The sequence below is a fragment of the Leptonychotes weddellii genome, chromosome 5 (assembly GCF_054177405.1).
Source record: "Leptonychotes weddellii isolate Sample4059 chromosome 5, ASM5417740v2, whole genome shotgun sequence".
Taxonomy (NCBI): domain Eukaryota; kingdom Metazoa; phylum Chordata; class Mammalia; order Carnivora; family Phocidae; genus Leptonychotes; species Leptonychotes weddellii.
In genome coordinates, this window is record NC_138373.1 from 137,963,417 (window position 1) to 137,976,321 (window position 12,905).

The window sequence follows — 12,905 nt, forward strand, 5'->3', positions numbered from 1 at the left end:
TCTTAACTGCAATATAGGATGATTTGAACTTTCCTTTTTAAATGGAGTGATAAACTATAATAAAATTTCCATGCAATTTTAAGTAACATTCTTAACCTAGAAAAGAAACAAACAGATAAAAGGGAAAAACTAAACTCAGTATTAGAGTTAAATGAAAATTTTATTTTTATTGTATTATTTTATCACTGGACCTCTTGTACCTTTTTATATCACAAAGATCACTTTGTATCTCTTAATTCCCTTCACCTATTTTGCCTACCCACACAACTCCCCTCCCCCTGGCAACCACTAATTTGTTCTCTGTATTTATAAAATTTCTGGTTTTCATGTGTTTGTTCATTTGTTTTGTTTTTTAGATTTCACATATAAGTGAAATCATATGATATGTGCCTTTCTCTGTCTTATTTCACTTAGCATAATATCTTCTAGATCCATCCATGTTGTCATGAATGGCAAGATTTCATTCTTTTTTAAGGGTGAGTAATATTCCATTGTATATATTTACCACATCTTCCCTAACTGTTCACTTATCAATGGGCACTTAGGTTGCTGCAAGATCTTGGATGTTGTAAATAATGCTGCCATAAACAAAGGAGTGCATATATCTTTTTGAATTAATGCCCAATCATCTTATTAGCCCATCTCTGTGAATGTGGTATCTTTTTTAAAAAATAAAGCTAAATTCCATATGAAAAACTTTCCCAGGGTGCCTGGGTGGCTCAGTTGGTTAAGCTGCCGGCTCTTGATTTCGGCTCAGGTCATGATTTTAGGGTCCTGGGATTGAGCCCCACATCAGGCTCCACACTCAGTGAGAGTCTGCTTGAGGATTCTCTTTCTCCTTCTCCCTCTGCCCCTCCCTCTTGCTCTCTAAATCTTAAAAAAAAAAAAAAGAAAACTTTTCCTATTTCACTCTTACAACAAATATTGTTTGAAATATGTGGGTCTCTAAGATTTGCTGATTATTTTATATAGAAATTAAAAATAAATATTTACTACAGGATTTGATCTAATGCTTAAAAATCAGTTTGTTTTTTTCATGCCTTAGGACAAGGTCTATAGTGAGTTCCTAGGCACTTGAATACATGTTCATTTATATGACTGCTTTCATAACAGCAGGCTAAAATTTTGATTAAAATCCAAGTCATTAGGTGTGCAAACAATCAATAGGAAAGAAAACCTAATGGTACTCACCAAGGTACTCCACAACTCATGAATAGTAAGAGACAGTAAAATGGGTATGAATTAATTATTACTGAACTCCAGAATGTATTTTACTCTAATTAACTTTACTCAAATATTGGGGGGTAGCGAGAGAGAAATCATCATGAAATTACAGTGAGTGAGAATGTTCAAGGTAATTTAAAAAGTGCCTACAGCATTAAAATTCTTCTCAATGAGTTCAAAATGGACCCTCTTTGTGGTTCCAACTGCTTCCAAATATATGGATTCTTTTACCAAGAGAAAACAAAAAGGTCTTTTTTGGCTCTCAGATTTTATTTTACCTGGAAATTAAAAAGTGGCAGCATAAGTCTCTTGTTTTAAGCCTATCACTCCAATTAAGGTTTTCCCTGGAGCCCTAATGCGTATTTACCTTCTGTATACACATTTCGTTAGCATTAGTATCTATCTCTCTGACATCCGCAGTGACACAAAAGGGCAGAGAAAGTTTTCTATTCTTTTTTCTATTCTTTCTGTATACAAAAAAGATTAAATTTAATGATTTTTCACTGATGGTTCAAAAGACTTAGCTCTCAATAATCAACACCCTAGAATGCAATAATATTTATAGCTTATTATAAAACCCGACACTGGTTTTGACACAAAATTTATTAAGGACAACTTGAGACAGGTTTATTTGAGCAATCTCTTAATATTAAAATATGAGCAACCTTTTGTTTATAAAGTTAACCAGGCAATTCAGAAGTTTATGTCCCTATATACTAGCAACCATGTCCTTCAAAAATGATTACAAATGTACATAAAATGACTAGTACCTAGTGATATCAACAATTTTTTTCTCAAATGAGGTTTGAGAAACCTACCCATTAATTTCTCTAGCAACATCATGTAAGGTGTCTATCATGAATTTACGGGGCGGGAAAGTACTTTAAAAAAATCATTAATGTGAATTTAGGTAAAATGCATTTTAACTGCTAAGAGATCTGTTCTTTTATCAATTTTCTCCTCTTATACAAGTCAAAGCACTAAAATGTGCAATAACAATAACAAGGGAATAAAAAAAGATAAAATTAACCTTCCACATTATATAATTTTTCAGCCATCATTTTAAAATATAAGATCTCTATAAAACTACTAGAAGTTAGTATAATCAAGGAAATAATATCTTTTCCCCTTTTTATGTAATAAAGTAGTAAACAGAACTATGTGCCAATATGTTCTAGTACTCTACTTACATTAACTCTTTTAACCATCATAGTAACGCTATAAAATTATTTAAATTATACTCATTTTACTTATCTAAAGAAATTTAGTCACTGGTGAGTTAAAAATTCACTGTTACAGCTAGTAAGCAGAAGAGCCAGTAGGAACCCAGTCTAAGGCCCTACCCAAGTCCATGTTTTTACTGCTACATAACATCACCCATCTAGCACACAGACTGACTCAATAAATAAATGCCTGGCTGCTTAATAATTTTTCTTCTAGGAGTTATAAAAATCAGTGATTCAGAAATAAGGTACAAATTAATCCTTTTTCCTTTCTTTTTCCTACAGAATTAGGTATTCTTCACACTATGCTCTCATAATCTTTACACATATCTTTTATATAGTAGCTTCCTACCTAATTAAGTTTAAATACATGATTATAAACACTTTCAGAGAAGGAAGGACATCTTGCTGTTTGTATTTTGAAACCCCACTCATTTCCTTGTGAAGGGCCTAGCTTTAAGAAGGACCAAGTACTGGACGGAACAGAATGGAGGGCAGTGAAGGGAAAAAAAAAAAAGTCACTCTCTAGAATAACTTTGTAATATTTCTTAATTTCAAGTAAATTAACATTAAAGAACATAAAGTCCAGAAACCAAAAAGGTTGAAAAGCTGCTGCTCTAGATTGAGGATGGAAGATGGTGGCACAGTATGAAAAACCCTAGGCTCACCTTGTCCCATGAATACAACTATGTAACTATCAAGTCACCCTAAATACCCCAGAAATTGACCCCGAAGACTGGCAGAACAAACTCCACAACTAAAAGTAGAGAAGAGGCCACACTGAAGAAGGTAGGAAGTGTAGAGACACAGTTTGGGAGAGAAACAGATCTTGGCCACTGAGGTGGGAAGGAAGACACAGCTGCAGAGAAGGGTGAAAAACAGCCCAGTACCCAGGGGAGCACACAGGGAAAATCAATCCCCACAGCAACTGGCTTGGAAAGCCAAGAAGGGCCAAATATCCTGAGTTCTTGCAACTAACAGGGTTAAAGCCTGGAACTTTAATGGTCAGCAGGCTTGGCTGGGATAGAGCCCCAAGGGCACTGTGCTGCTCTTGGAGAGAATGTAGGCAAACAACCCATGGACATACAGCATGGGAACAGCGATCTGAAGAGCTCCTGGGGCACACAGTGGGAGTTTATTTGCTCATCTTGGAGCATGTCCCAGAGAGGCAGCCTTCATGGAAAGGCTACATTTCCCTCCCCCACACTTCAGTATAAGCAAAGGCCCCCTGAGGAGATCAGTGCAGTGCCACCACTGGCTACCTAACTTGCTTACACCAAGCCCCGCCCTCCGGTGCTCCAGTGGAACCGCCCTTTCCAGTCTCACTTGCCTCAGTCTCAGCAAGGTGGGCCCCCTCCCCAATAAGACCAGCCCAAATTCCTACCCACACCCAGTCTCTCAACCTAGGAATTTTGTGGGGCCTCAGTTCTGGCGGCAGTGGCAACAGGTCTCATTTCACAAGCAGACCAGAGCACACCTAGTTAAAACTCACCACATTCTGGTCAGGGACAAACACTGCCCACAGCAGGCAAGGAAAGCTTCTGCACACAACTGACCTGAAGGATAAAACAGCCAGAACACAACAGCAGAGTGCACACAACACACACTGGAGGCACTACCTAGAGTGCCAGGCCCTGGGAAACAGGGGACACTACATGGCAGGGCATTAGAGAATCTCTTTTCATAAGGCCATTACCTTTAAAAACAGGAGACCTAAGCTGACTTTCCTAACAAAGAAACAGACACAAAGACTTAGACAAAATGAGAAGACAAAGAAAACTGTCCCAAATGAAAGAACAGGAAAAGGCAATGGCCAAAGATCTAAGCAAAACAGATATAAGTAACACACCTGATGCAGAATTTTAACAATGATCATAAGGATACTCACTGAACTTGAGAAAAAAGTGGAAGACATGAGTAAGACCGTTAACAGAGAGATAAAGAATAACAGCAGAAATAAAGGGCTCAATAAACAAAATAAGAAACACTTGATGGAATGAACAGCAGGCTGGAAGAAGCAGAGCAATGAATTACTGACTGAGAAGACAGAGTAATGGAAAGTAATGAAGCTGTACAAAAGAGAGAAAAAAAGAATTTTGCAAAATGAGAACAGACTTAAGAAACATAGTAACTTCATCAAATGTAATAACATCCAAATTATAGGAGTCCAAGAAGAAGAGAGGAGGAAAAAAGGGGACAGAAAATTCATTTGGATAATAACTAAAAGCTTCCCTAATCTGGGGAAGGAAACATATATAGGAGGCACAGAGAACTTTGACCAAAATCAACAAAAGCAGATTCATACCAAGACACATTGTAGTTAAATTGGCAAAATATAGTGACAAACAAAATTTTAAAAGCAGAAAGACAAAAGGAGGCAGTAACTTAAAAAGGAAAACCCAAAAGGCTAGCAGGGGATTTTTCAGCAGAAACATTCCAAGACAGAAGGGCCTGGCATGATACATTCAAAGTGCCAAATGGGAAAAATCAAGTCAAGAAAACCTACCAGCAAGGCTATCATTCAAAATAGGAGAGATAAAGAGCTTTCCAGACCAAAACCAAACCAAACTAAACTAACCTAAGGGAGTTCATGACCACCAAACAAGCCCAGCAAGAAATATTAAAGGGGACTCTGAGTGGAAAGGAGAGACCAAAAGTGACAGAATAAAGATAGGAAACACAAAAGCAGTAAAAATGAATATTTCTGTAAAAAAAAAAATAAGTCAAGAAACTCACAAAATAAAAGATGTAAAATATAATAATATATACCTAAGATGTGGGGAGGAGAAGAATAAAAAATGAGTTCATACTTAAATGACCATCAACAATACACACTGCTATATGCAGAAGAAATTATATACAAACCTGATGGTAACCATATATCTAAAACCACTAATAAATATGCAAAGAATAAAGAGAATGAAATCCACATATATCACTAAAGTAAATCAGCAAACCATGGAAGAGAGAGAGACAAGAGGTTCACAAAAAATCTTAAGAAAAAAACATAAAACAATAAAATGACAAATACATATCTATCAATAATTACTCTGAATTTAATTGGACTAAATGCTATCAAAAAACATAGGGTGACAGAATGGATAAAAAACAAACAAACAAAAAACAAAACAAGACTCATCTTAAAAATGAGACTCATTTTAGACCCAAAGATGCCAGCAGACTGAAAGTGAGGGGATGAAGAAACATTTATCATACAGATGGATGTCAAAATAAAGCTGGAGTAGCAATAGTTATATCTGACAAAACAGACTTTAAAACAAAGACTAACAAGAGACAAAGAACATTATATAATAATATATGTGCTGCTGAAGCGAGCACAAACATTATATAATAATAAAGCAGACAATCCAACAAGAAGATATAACAATTGTAAATATTTATGCACCCAACACAGGAGCACCCAAATACATAAAACAGCTTAACAAACATAGAGGAACTAATCAATACTGATACAATAATGTAGGGGACTTTAACAGCCCACATATTAATGGACTAGATCATCTAAACAGAAAATCAACAAGGAAACAATGGCTTTCAATGACACATTGGACCAGATGGATTTAACAGATACATTCAGAACATTCCATCCTAAAACAGAATACACACTCTTTTCAAGTGCACATAAAACATTCTCCAGAACAGATCACATATTGGCCCACGAAATAAGTCTCAACATATTCAGAACATCAAAGTCATACCATGCATCTTTCCTGACCACAAGGCTATGAAACTAGAAGTCAACCACAAGAAAAAAATCTGGAAAGAGCACAAATACATGGATTAAAAACATGCTACTAAGCAATGAATGGGTCAACCAGAAAATAAAAGAAGAAATTAAAAAAGTACAAGGAAACAAATGAAAATGAAAACACAAAGGTACAAAACTTTCGGGACACAGCAAAAGCAGTTTTGAGAGAGAAGTTTATAGCAATACAGACCTACCTCAAGAAGCAAGAAAAATCTCAAACAACTTAACTTTACACCTAACAGAGTCAGAAAAAGAACCAACCAAAAACCAGCAGAACAAAGGAAATAATAAACATTAGAGCAGAAATAAATATAGAAACTAAAGAAAACAACAGATCAATGAAACCAGGAATTGCTTCTTTGGGGGAAAAAAAAATCAATATAACTGATAAACTTCTAAACAGACTTATGAAGAAAAAAAAGAGAAATGACCCCAATAAATAAAATCACAAATGAGAGAATAAAAAAAAAAACAATGCCACAGAAATACAATTACAAGGGAATATTATAAAAAACTATATGCCAACAAACTGGACAAACTAGAGAAGATGGTTAATTCCTAGAAACATATAAACTACCAAAACTGAAACAAGAAATACAAAACCTGAACAAACCAATTCCCAGCAAAGAAACTGAATCAATAATCAAAAAACTCCCAACAAACGAAAGTTCGAGACCAGATGGCTTCACAGGCAAATTCTACTAAACATTTAAAGAAGAGTATGCCTAGTCTTCTCACACTATTCCAAAAAATAGAAAAGGAAGGAAAACTTCCAAATTCATTCTATGAGGCCAGCATTGCCATGATACCAAAACCAGATAAAGACACCACCACAAAAGAGAACTACGGGCCAAAATCCCGGATGAACACAGATGCAAAAATCCTCAACAAAATACTTGCAAACCAGATCCAACAATACATTACAAAAATCATTCCCCACGATCAAGTGGGATTTATTCCTGGGGTGTAAAGGTGGTTCAATCTTCACAAATCAATCAACGTGACACATCACTTCAATATGAGAAAGAAGGGGCGCCTGGCTGGTTCAGTAGGTGGAGCATGCAACTCTTGATAAGTTCAAGCCCCGTGTCGGGTGTATACATTACTTAAAAATAAAATCTTAAAAAAAATTACAGAAAGGATAAGAACCATGTATCATTTCAATAGACACAGAAAAAGAATTTGACAAAGTACGACACCCATTCATGATAAAAACTCTCAACAAAGTAGTTTTAGAGGGAACATAACATTATAAAGGCCTCAGATGAAAAACCCATAGCTAAGATCATCCTAAATGGGGAAAAAAACAGCTTTTTCCTCTACAGTCAGGAATAAGACGGGGACGTCCACTCTCATCACCTGGATTCAACATAGTAAATTCCTAGCCACAGCAATCAACAACAAAAAGAAATAAAAGGCATCCAAATAGGTAAGGAAGAAGTAAAACTTTCACTATTTACAGATGACACAATACCATACATAGAAAACCCTAAAGACTCCATCAAAAAACTGCTAGAACTGATAAATTCAGTAAAGCTGCAGGATACAAAACTAATGGATAGAAATCTGTTCCATTTCTATACATTAATAATGAAGCAACAGAAAGAAAAATTAAGAAAACAATCTCATTTATAATTTCACCAAAAAATACTAAGATACCTAGGAATAAATCTAACCAAAAAGGTGAAAGACCTGTATTCTGAAAACTATAAAACACTGATGAAAGAAACTGAAAATGACACAAAGAAATGGAAAGACATTCCATGCTCAAGGACTGGAAGAACAAATATTGTTAAAATGTCTATACTACCCAATCTACACATTTAATACAAACCCTATCAAAATACTAACAGCATTTTTCAAAGAACTAGAACAAACAATCCTAAAATTTGTATGGAACCACAAAAGACCAAATAGCCAAAGCGATCTTGAAAAAGAAAAGCAAAGCTGGAGGCATCAAAATTCTGGACTTGAAGTCACATTCAAAGCTGCAGTAATCAAAACAGTATGGTATTGGCACAAAAATGGACACACAGAGCAACAGAACAGAAAACCCAGAAATGAACCTACAATTATATGGTCAATTAATCTTTGACAAAGCAGGAAAGAATATCCAATGGGAAAAAGTTTCTTCAACAAATGATGTTAGGAAAACCACACAGCAACGTGCAAAAGAAAATAACTGGCCCACTTTCTTGCACCATACACAAAAAGAAATTCAAAATGAATTAAAGACCTAAATATGAGACCTGAAACCATAAAAATCCTAGAAGAGAACACAGGCAGTAACTTCTTTAACATAGGCCGAAGCAACATTTTTCTAGATATGTCTCCTGAAACAAGGAATATAAAAGCAAAGATAAATTATTGGGACTACATGAAATTAAAAAGCTTCTGCACAGCAAAGGAAACACTCAGCAAAACTGAAAGGCAACCTATGAAATGGGATAAGGTATCTGCAAACGACATACACAATAAAGCGTTAATATCCAAACTATATGAAGAACTTAAAAAGCTCAACACCCAAAAAACAAAAAGTCCAATTAGAAAATGGGCAGAAGATGCCTGGGTGGCTCAGTCGGTTGAGCATCTGACTTTGTTTTGGCTCAGGTCCAGATCTCATGGGTCATGGGATCTGACCCCGTGTCTGGTTCCATGCTTAGTGTGCGTCTGCTTGGGTATTCTCTCCCTCTGCCCTTTCCCCTGCTCATGCGCTCTCTCTCTAGAATAAATAAATAAATCTTAAAAAAAAAAAAAAAAAAAGAGAGAGAGAGAATGGGCAGAAGAAATAAACAGACATTTCTCCAAAGAAGACATACAGATGATCTATGGACACATGAAAAGATGTTCATCATCACTTAACATCAGGGAAATGCAAATCAAAACTACAGTGAGATATCACCACACACCTGTCAGAATAGCTAAAATCAACAACACAAGAAACAACGTGTTGGTGGGCGCCTGGGTGGCTCAGTTGGTTAAGTGACTGCCTTCGGCTCAGGTCATGATCCTGGAGTCCCTGGATCGAGTCCCGCATCGGGCTCCCTGCTCAGCAAGGAACCTGCTTCTCCCTCTGACCCTCCCCCCTCTCATGTGCTCTCTCTCTCTCTCTCTCGTTCTCTCTGTCTCAAATAAAAAAAAAACAAAACAAAACAAACAAACAACGTGTTGGCAAGGATGTGGAGCAAAAGGAAACCTCTGCCCTGTTGGTGGGGATGCAAACCAGTGCAGCCACTGTGGAAAACAGTGAAAATGCCTCAAAAAGTTAAAAATAGAACTACCCTATGACCCAGGAATTGCACTACAGGGTATCTACTCAAAGAATACAAAAATACTAAATCAAAGGGATACATGCACCCGTATGTTTATAGCAGCATTATTAACAATAGCCAAATTATGGAAGCAGCCCAAGTATCCACTAATAGATAAATGGATTAAGAAGTGATATACATATATGTACATATATATAATGGAATATATATATAATGGATGCATATATATAATGGAATATTACACAGCCATAAAAAAAAGGGTATCTTGCCACTTGCAACAACATGGATGGAGCCAGACAGCATAATGCCTAGTGAAATAAGTTACTCAAAGAAAGACAAATAACATATTTCACTCACATGTGGAATTTAAGAAAGAAAACAAATCAGCAAAGGGAAAAAGAAAGACAAATCAAGAAACAGATTCTTAACTATAGAGAACTGATGGTCACCAGAGGTGAGGGAGGTGGGGGGATGGGTTAAACAGATGATGGGGAATAAGAAGTGCACTTGTGGTGATGAGCACTGGGTGGTATGTGGAATTGCTGAATCAGTATATTGTACACTTGAAACTAATATAACACTGTATGTTAACTAACTGGAATTTAAATAAAGCCTTAAAAAGCCAAAACCATAAAAAATAAATAAATAAAAACACACTTGGATTAAAACAGAAAAAAAAAAAGCTGCTGCTCTAAGGACATTCTCAACCAATTCTCAAATCTAAAATCTGGTCTTCTAAATTGATTTATTCACCAGAATTAAGCGGGTTATGTAAATGTAAAGTTCCTGGGTTTCACCGTTATTATAAACTCCTTAAGGACAGAAATATTTTTTTAAATCTTTGTGTCCCTCCCTACCCCCACCCTATCACTCATATCCCCCCAAAACTGGTTATATCAAGCCAGGTTATTTCTCACTGCATCTTTCTAAATTAATGCTATACTTTATCCTTAAGCACATTAAGGATTCTACAGTCCCACATCATCTCAAAATGAACTGTTCAGGAAACTGAAAAGATGAGACTTTACCACATAGTGACACATGATGACCCCACTAATATAAAGATAGCCTGTAAGGTTCAGCTAGTCATTCACTCTTTTAAACACCTCCTAACTCCAACAATAAGAAATTTAAAAAGCATTATGGGACCTTCAACAGAAAGAGGTAAAAATATTTAGATATTTAAAAGGTCATATGACACATTTTTCAATTACCACAAAATAAAGGATTATTTATTATCTTCTATAGATTTTCAAAGCTCAAATCTCACAAAATCTCCCACTTTGTAAATATTCATGTAGGTTCACTGAGAATGTTCTTAGCCATGCCCAGTACAAGGTAAATATGAATTTGCTCTTAATGTTAAAAAAAAAAAAAAGCATGTAGGCAACCTTCTAACTTTTCTCACCAAAACATATCTGAACAACTGAATTTGTTACTCTGTCACTGATGACACAATTAACAGTTTATCACATTTTTAAAAACTAGCTCTTTACTAAAGCTTTCATAAGACAAATCCTACTAAATAGTGACCAACTTTCTTTGCAACAGTGGAAGACTTGGCAAAATGTTAAAAATGCCAGGACTCTTCAACTTTTTGGTAGTTTTTGTTTCTATGAAGTGCTAAATTAGATTAAGATGAAATGAAGAAAAAAGAGGGCAAAATGTGCATACCCATTAATAATGACTTTTTAAAAAAGATTTCCTATGAGGATAGAGAAAAATATTTAAAAACAGTAATGTCTGAATTAACCAGAATTCTGTCAAATAGGATACTGTTCTTCGACCTGAATTGCTCCCTTAAAAGGAATTAAATGGATTCTAGTTAATCAAAGATTGAGTATACGGGCCTAGATCCTTTCTTCTTTGCTTCACTATTGCTTAATACCTGTTAAATCTTGTTCCTCAAAAACTGAAAGGTAACATATTCCTACATTTAATTAACATCTGGTAAAATGTGAATTACATACAACCACAGCATTGGCTGACCAAGGGTTTATAGCATACAGGAAGTCCATTTGGTTCAGCAAAAATTGAGAATAAGCCTAATTCGATTCAAATCCTGACTCCTTCATATAGACACTGGGGAAAGTGAGAAGTACAACACTGAGAAATCCAACCTTAGTTATTCCCTCTTTGGAGAAGGAAATAAAAAACTACCTCAACAAGATGTGAGATATAAATTAGAATGTGTGGACTATGCCTAGCACTATGAATGCATAGGCATTCAACAAATGTTACTTCTTCCACTAAACACTCCCGAAGTATTAACACCAAATATATGTACTGTATATAAAAGTGCAGGCTATATACACCACTGACCTCTCCTCAATCACAGTCAAAATGAGAGATTAACTTTTATGGGGTAATGTGGGAGCGAGTTAGTAAAATTATTTATAAGAAAATATTCTCAATTTCAAATAACTACCCTGCAAACAGAATTTCCCATTAGGCAATTCTTATGTAAAGAATGTCATGATAGGGGCGCCTGGGTGGCTCAGTTGGTTAAGCGACTGCCTTCGGCTCAGGTCATGATCCTGGAGTCCCAGGATCGAGTCCCACATCGGGCTCCCTGCTCAGCGGGGAGTCTGCTTCTCCCTCTGACCCTCCCCCCTCTCATGCTCTATCTCATTCTCTCTCTCAAATAAATAAATAAAATCTTTAAAAAAAAAAAAAAAAGAATGTCATGATAAACTGACTAGTTCTGTGAACAGTCTGTATTTTGTACAAGCATAGAACTGTTGAATGAAAATTCATCACTGGGGTCAATAGGTCTTTCTCCACCTAGACGTATAAGGCTTTCGTGTTCTGACCCCACTACTCTTCAGCCACGTCTCCAGAGATCACATTACAATATCCTGGTTTTCTTCCAACCTCTCCAGCCGCTCCTTTACAGGTTTGCACACGCATGTGCACGCACACACACACCCCACATATAGCTATTAGGCACTAGAACTTCTAAGGCCAAAGTATTTTTCTCCTCACTCTATACTTCTTCCTCAGGCAAACTCATCTAGGTACATGGATTCAATCTAAACAGTAACTCCCAAATTTCTCTCTCTGATCCTTTTATAGCTCTTTTCTTAGCTGCAGGCTCCTGTATCCTACTGCCTACTTAGGTGTCTCAGACACCTTAATTATCAAAGTTAGGCCTCATTCTCTGGGGGAAATCATTCAATGTCAAACCCCTTACCAAGAGAATATATTGTCTGAGTAGCTAGTCCTAAGAATCATACTTTTTATAATTACATTTTCAAGTTTATTGTAGTTCTGAATGCGTAGTGAGAACTGAAAACCATCTAAACCCAGAGTTTACAGTCTACATTAACATTACTATTCAGTTGTCCTAGACAACATGACTTTACTATTCCAGGAAACTCTTGTCCAGGCAGATAAGAGTTGCAAATAACTTCATTG

General features: G+C 36.1%; 1 protein-coding gene across 3 annotated transcripts in view; it reads right to left on the minus strand.

The window, feature by feature from the left end:
• Nucleotides 1–12,905, minus strand: part of CDK17 (cyclin dependent kinase 17) — a 109,154-nt gene that overhangs the window by 78,211 nt on the left and 18,038 nt on the right. The gene's annotated exons all lie outside the window — the stretch shown is intronic.